The sequence below is a fragment of the Vidua macroura genome, chromosome Z (genome assembly GCF_024509145.1).
Source record: "Vidua macroura isolate BioBank_ID:100142 chromosome Z, ASM2450914v1, whole genome shotgun sequence".
Taxonomy (NCBI): Eukaryota; Metazoa; Chordata; class Aves; order Passeriformes; family Viduidae; genus Vidua; species Vidua macroura.
The window spans coordinates 10,713,309-10,719,952 of NC_071611.1; the positions used below are offsets into that span (position 1 = coordinate 10,713,309).

At 40.3% G+C, this 6,644-nt stretch overlaps 1 long non-coding RNA gene across 1 annotated transcript; it reads right to left on the reverse strand.

Annotated features, from left to right (window-relative positions):
- Positions 1-626: 626 nt before the first annotated feature.
- On the reverse strand, positions 627-4,531 carry LOC128821823 (uncharacterized). Its single transcript, XR_008441244.1, has 3 exons — positions 4,455-4,531; positions 998-1,228; positions 627-817 (listed from the first exon to the last, which is right to left on the reverse strand). It is a non-coding gene; the product is annotated as an uncharacterized LOC128821823 (long non-coding RNA).
- Positions 4,532-6,644: the final 2,113 nt, after the last annotated feature.

A 6,644-nucleotide genomic window follows, 5' to 3' on the forward strand; every position in this document is an offset into this window, starting at 1 on the left:
GCACCCAGTGAACCCTGAATTTGATTTAACAGGAATGGGCAAATTGCAAACGATAGCACAACTCTTCATAACATGAAATAATCTGATTTTGCACAAATTTCTAACAACAGTGCTGAGTTTGACAGCATAAACCATCAAAACCAAAATGAAGAAAACGTAGATTTGACATGCATAACCCTGTTAAGGAGTGCATAGCTTATTTTTAATGTACACTACTGGAAGCTAATCATAGATCACAGAATATTCTGAGCTGAAAGGGATGCACAAGGAACAGCAAGTTCAGCCCTTAAGTGAATGGCCCATACAGGGATCAAACCCACAACTGTGGCATTATTAGCAGCATGCTCTAACCTACTGGGTTATATAGAAAGTATCCAAAATTCATAAACTAGACAAAGAATATTGAGTGCTGTCACAGGAAAGCCATCAGAAATAAATCAAAACTGGATTTTATGTTGCAGAAACTTTACTCTTAACATTTTTGATAAACAATTTTTGTTTTGTTTTACACATACCTACAGTGAGACGTGCAGAAAACCAGATCAGAATATATGCAGATTTGGGTTTTATGCCAATAAAGTAGTATAGCATTTATTATCTGTCTTAGAAGAAGTGGTATGAAAGAATCTCAGCAGAAAATGTTTTGAACATGCAAGCATTTCTACTACATGCAGGGTAAACACAAAATAAAAGAGCAAGAGAGCAAGTAGAAAAGCAATATGGATTATGCTGCAACTGTAAATTGCAATTGATAAAAATTGGCACTTGCTGATCTTCAATCCACAGCAATCCTACATTGGTGGAATCTTCCAAGTTTCTGGAAAGGTAGACAGCTGTTCAATTTTCTCTGTGCTCATGGTGGATACACCAAAAAGCCATCAATGCCTTTCTTGGTCATTGAGTACTTTCTGCTGCCCTAATCTATGCCAAAAGAACATTGGGTCTCTGGGCTGGTCACAACAGGATACTCTTGCCACTGGTCCCCTTTTAGACTTACCTCAGCCTCCAAAACAGATAACTGTTGATATCACACTGTCATTCCAGAAATATGGCTAGCTTCCTCCTTGCTGTATCCTGATCGTGGCTTTGTGTTGTTTTCCCTGGTCCGGGGCAGCTCTGGAGAGCCTGGCTAAAGGTGCTGTTTCTCAGCCAGACCAGGGTGCCGTGTGGCCTGGGTGCTGTGGTGTTCAGTGCACCAGCGGTGGCTGGCCACGTTCTGCAACTGGCGCTGGGACGAGGCAAAGAGGCAAAGGAATGTCCACACTGTCCTGTGTGGCTGGAGAGCTTTTATTGTCTGCCCCCAGCACCCACATGGACAGAAATGGCGACAGGACCGAGGGTGTGTGGGGTTTTATAGGGGGCGGGCAGACCCGGGCGGAAGCCCTCCCACCCAATGGGGACAGGCAACACGGCGGTGACGTGGGCCACGGTAACCAACGGGAACGCGACAGGGGCGGATACAGGGTTCCAGGACGAAAAGGGATGTGGGGATGGGGTAACTGACATGGAAGTTTCAGGAATGAACAGGGGGTGGTTACTGGAGTGACGTGGGGAATCTCCAGTGGCAGGCAGCCTGGAGTGAACCATCGCAGGGGGAACAAGGGTGTACACAGAACTGGCTAACTAACATTATAAAGCCCCTAATCTGAACACAACCCAGAATGTAACACCTGATGACATTAGGGTGGATACATTGTGCACTGATGTCCACCCAAGCCTTATACTTCTGTGGGCCTGGTGTGCCAGGCAGTCAGATCCACACAGTCCTTCAAATGCAATTGTCCATTTCCTTCTTTTGGCGTAAGTCAGAGAGATTGTGTTTCTGGTCAGAGTATTCACTGCTTGACCATAGCAGTGCCGAAAGTCCTTCCACCACAATCATGGCACTCTCAGTCCTTCTTCTGTGTGTAGAGAATCACTGTTTGCCTTCTATTGTCTCAGCAGCAGCTAGAGTGACAGTCTTCTTGAATAACCCCTTTCTTCACAGCTGTCTTCCTCCCCAGTTTGCAGATGTGGGCTTGTAGCTTCAAGGTAGGTTAACCACTCCAGTTCCTTGTATCCTCTCACTGGTCACACAAGAAAAAACAGAATGCATGTGGCACAATTGGGATAGAGCTATCTTTCCTCATAGCAGCCAGAATCAGTACAATTCCATGTTTGGGGTTTTCTTGTTTCAACCATCTTGGCTGCAAGGTCACATTAATAAATTTATTACAGGTGCAATTTAAAAAAAACTACTTTACTCATAAAGCTTGAAAAGAAATATATCCAGACAATTTCCTTGCAAGAAGGTAAATCAATATCTTTAAATATATGGTCGTGTAATAAATAGAAAAGTAAATAGAATGGCTGTCATTTCATATCCAACTTGATGAACTAAAAGATAGTTTAAGAATATTTTGTATTCTAAGAAAATAAATGTACCTAGGTTAATTTATATATCTGATTGGGAAAAGAGTAAAAAATATAAACTACTTTGATTAGCCCATGAGAAAATACAGTAGCAGTTGATGGTGTCCAAAATCCATACTGTATTACCATATTGTCTAAAAATAACTTTCTCTATAGACAAAACTATTTGTCCCTACTTAAAGACAAAATGAAAAAAATGTTCAAGAATGCTAAGTAATGCAATTTACTGTTTAAGTTTAAAGGCTGTAGCAGTCATGACAGAGGTCTGAGGTGCTAGTGAATCCTGTAGACACATCTAAAATGAGGATCTTGAGCTGGCCTATAAAGAAGGTAAAGAATCTACGTGATGGATCTGTCCCATGCAGATATTCAGTATATAACATCTACTTAACATTTTCATAATTGATCTATTTCATTTGCTTCACCTGAAAGGGAGAGTTTGTTGATGAAATACGCATCAAAGTACAGTTTTCCTTAGTCAGTGTTTTGCCATTAGGATAGAATAGCTTGGACTCCGTAAATACCTCATTGAATCTCACTAATTACATTAATTGGCCCCCTTCGCAGGAGTAAGTATATGTATAGATACATATTTGTGGTGCCAGCGAGTTCAGCAAATTTCAGATGGAAAAAGAGTGCATAGTTTCAAATTTCTGTTACACTTATTCACTGATAAATGAAATGGAATCCAGGTTTTTCTTTGTCACAAAGAAAGGTCACAGACATGAAACAAAATACCAATAGCCGCTAGTACGTGATTGTGTCCTGGTAAATCCATGATTGTATTGGGTAAATTAAGAGGAAGTTTATCAAACAAAGCAATTGCTGGAAATACTGCAACTTTATAAATGAAATTTATAAGCCACATAATTTCTTTTTTAAAATCTTATTACTTATATGGTACATATACATTTGCTTGTTAGTTGGCTTTAAAATAAGTATTCATATGTTGTGTCTGAGAAAATCCCTAAAAACTGATCACACTTACATTCATACCAAAGTATAGCAATGAGTAAAAGCGAAAAAAAAATTCACAAAGCATACATTTTGAAAAATTCATGTATGGGGACAATACATGTAATTATTCTGCCAGCAGGAATGCATAGTAAAGGAAATCACAATATCACCTATCAGAGGCTAGAAAGCAGGAGCAAGCTCGGAACATTCAGAACAGATTGAAATCAAGTCAAATGTGACACTCCACAGGACAGAGGATGGCACAGATGAACTTTTAAGAGTGTCTAAAGAAGAGTTCACAGCAAGTGCAAAAGATATCTAGGTTTCATATATATATGGTGTATATATTTACAAGTAAACAGGGCAAGCAGAAACCAAGCCTCCTTAGCTATAGCCAAAAAAATTACTAGCAAAGTAAAAAAAAAAAAAAAAAAAAAAAAAAAATCCTGTCTTGCCATAAAGGATTCATTAAACATTTTCAGAAAATTTTATTTTGATTTTGGTGACAGCTGTTTGTCATAGTTGAAAAATGGCTTTGGTTGTGAATGATATTAGGGTGTATGTAATAACTGAGTGCATGTATGAGACACTGTCAAATACTGAGCTTTTGAACCCTTATGCATAAACCTTCCACTTGCTAGCTGCCAATGATACAATTCCATTGTAAATTTTGACAACATCCTAGCTAAACAAAAATGACATGTCCAGAATTGTCCAAATAATAAAGACACATGAGAGAGAACCATCAATTAGTAAGCTGATCACATGCTGTGCTTCTGTATATACACATGGGAAAATTGAGAATTTGGAATCTTCCTAAAAGATGAGACAGTGCCAAAACTAGGAGCTCCCAAAAGGAAGACGGGGGTTTTGAAAGAAGAAGGTGAAGACCTTTTCTGCAGCAAAAACCCTGTTGTGAGAAAAGTTGCTAAACGTCGCAAACCTCTGTGGAGAAGGGATGCTCTGTGACCTTGGTTGGGTTTGGGTTTCAGATTAGGGGTTCTGATATATGTTAGTTAGCCGGTTCTGTGTACCCCTTTGTTCCCCCATGTTCCCCCTGCGGTGGTCCTCTCCAGGTCACTTACCATTGGAGCTTCTCCATGCCAGTCCTGTAACCACCCCCCATCCACTCCTGAGAGTTCTGTGTCTGTTACCCCATCCCTGCATTTCCATTCGTCCCGGAACCCTGTAGACACCCCTGTCGCGTTCCCATTGGTTGCCGTGGTCCACATCACTGCCACATCACCTGTCCCCATTGGGCGGGGGGGCTTCCGCCCCCATCGGCCCACCCCCTATAAAATCCCATGTGCCCCTGGTCCCATCGCCATTTTGTCCATGCGGCGCTAGGGAGTGGCCATGGTTCCCATCACAGCTCCCTGCACCAATAAAAGCTCTCCAGCCGACCGCAAGGACAGGGTGTGCCTCCTTCATCTCTTCATCTTGTCCCAGCGCCGGCCACAGAGCGCAGCCAGCCCCATCCCGGTGTGCGGAATGCAACAGCGCCCGGGCCGCGCAGCAGCCCTGGTCCCGCCGAGAAACAGCGCCTTAGCTGGGCTCTCCAGAGCTGCCCAGGACCGGGGAAAACAACGCAAAGCCTCACTTGGTACCAAGTGCCTGAGACTGGGAGCAAACATCAGGAACTAACACAGCTTTCTGCCCAATGTCTCATGCCATCTTCCTGCTGGGAGGGGATGTCTTGGACATAGAAGTGGCTAGGCATGAGCAAAGAAAAAAAGCAAAGTAAAAGCTCTGATCTTGTAACTTAAATCCAATATACAGATTCCCTACAGGATGTTCATTCTGTCCCACCCTTAGCACTGCTCAATGTATATGATTCTATGTTCAATACTGAAAGACCTTGAAGAAAAGGTCCTGAAAATATGTAAAAATGAGGAAGTTATATATAAAAGTTGCTTTTATCTGCTGAATATGAAATAAACTACTGGATAAATAGCCTTTGCTTGCTTTCCTTGAGTTTTGCAGTTGGATTCTTTCATGGCATATTTAGCCCTTTATTTAACAAACTTTTAAAGGTAATTAATAAATCAAGAGCAGCTAGCTAGCAATACAAGTTTTCCCTACATTTTTTAAAAATGCACAGATGTTGTGAATTTAATTGAACTGCAGAAATAAAAAACAAATTAACAAAAACAAAAACCCAAACAAACAACAAAAAACCAAAACAAACAAACAAAACAAAACCCAAAACAACCAAACAAAAAAAAAAAACCCTCAGCTTTCTAAGACAGATAGTTGGGCATTGATCTAAATTTGAGTCATCATTTGAGTACTCATAGCTCAATCTCTGCGCAGTCTGCATTACCTTAGTTGGCTTGGGACATAATCTGGTGTCTCTTGAAACTGAAAGAGTGGAACCTGAGCTGAAAGGAATTGTAAATCCTGCTTGGGAATAATGTAATCTTATTAAAATATATAGTTATTTATTGTATCTTTTCAGTGACCCATCAGTTCTGTGCAGAATAATCAGGCCCTCCATACTTCCCTAGGCTTTTCATTTTAAGAAACTCATATTTGTATAAACAGCAATAACTCCCATTCAGAATCCCGTGAATTATTTTTAACACTCTGTTTACTATCAGTGCACCATTCAAGCTGGAGGAAATACAAGAAAATGTACTGATCATTTATTTGTGATTAGAGTTCCAAAGACATTTTTTTGCTCTATCTTCTGTTTTTTTCATTTATTTCAGTTTTGCTTCTGATTCCAGAAGTACTGCAGGTTCCACATCTGTAGATGCACTCTTTTAAAATGACATTCAGAGATATAGACAGAGATGAAAGTATCATTTGGCTTCAAGGGATACCAGTCAAAGTCGAAAGAAGAAATAAAAGCAGATATATGGTTTTTTAGAATACCTCAGTAAACTGTTCTAAAAATACCTTTTCAGATTTCACATCTTGTTTGCAGCAAACAGAAGAGCAGTCTCTAAATTTAATTTTGTTTGTACATATTGCAATGAATAAAACAGCAAAGGGACTGTTTGATAGCTGAAAACAATATCCACTGAGTAAACTGGTGTGTACAAACCAGATGACTTTTAGGACGGTAAATTTATAAAATAGATACTCTTCTTGATTAATGTAGTAGTGGTTTGACAGACTCGGAGACAAGGCTCATCCCTCAATACAGCAAGTCACTTTTCTTGGGGAAAAGGTGTACAAGTTTCTACATGATGATGCACCTTCATCAGGTGCTGAGGTCAGTACTGAAGTCTACATTTTTCACTTGTGGTTTAACCATGTTACTATCCAGT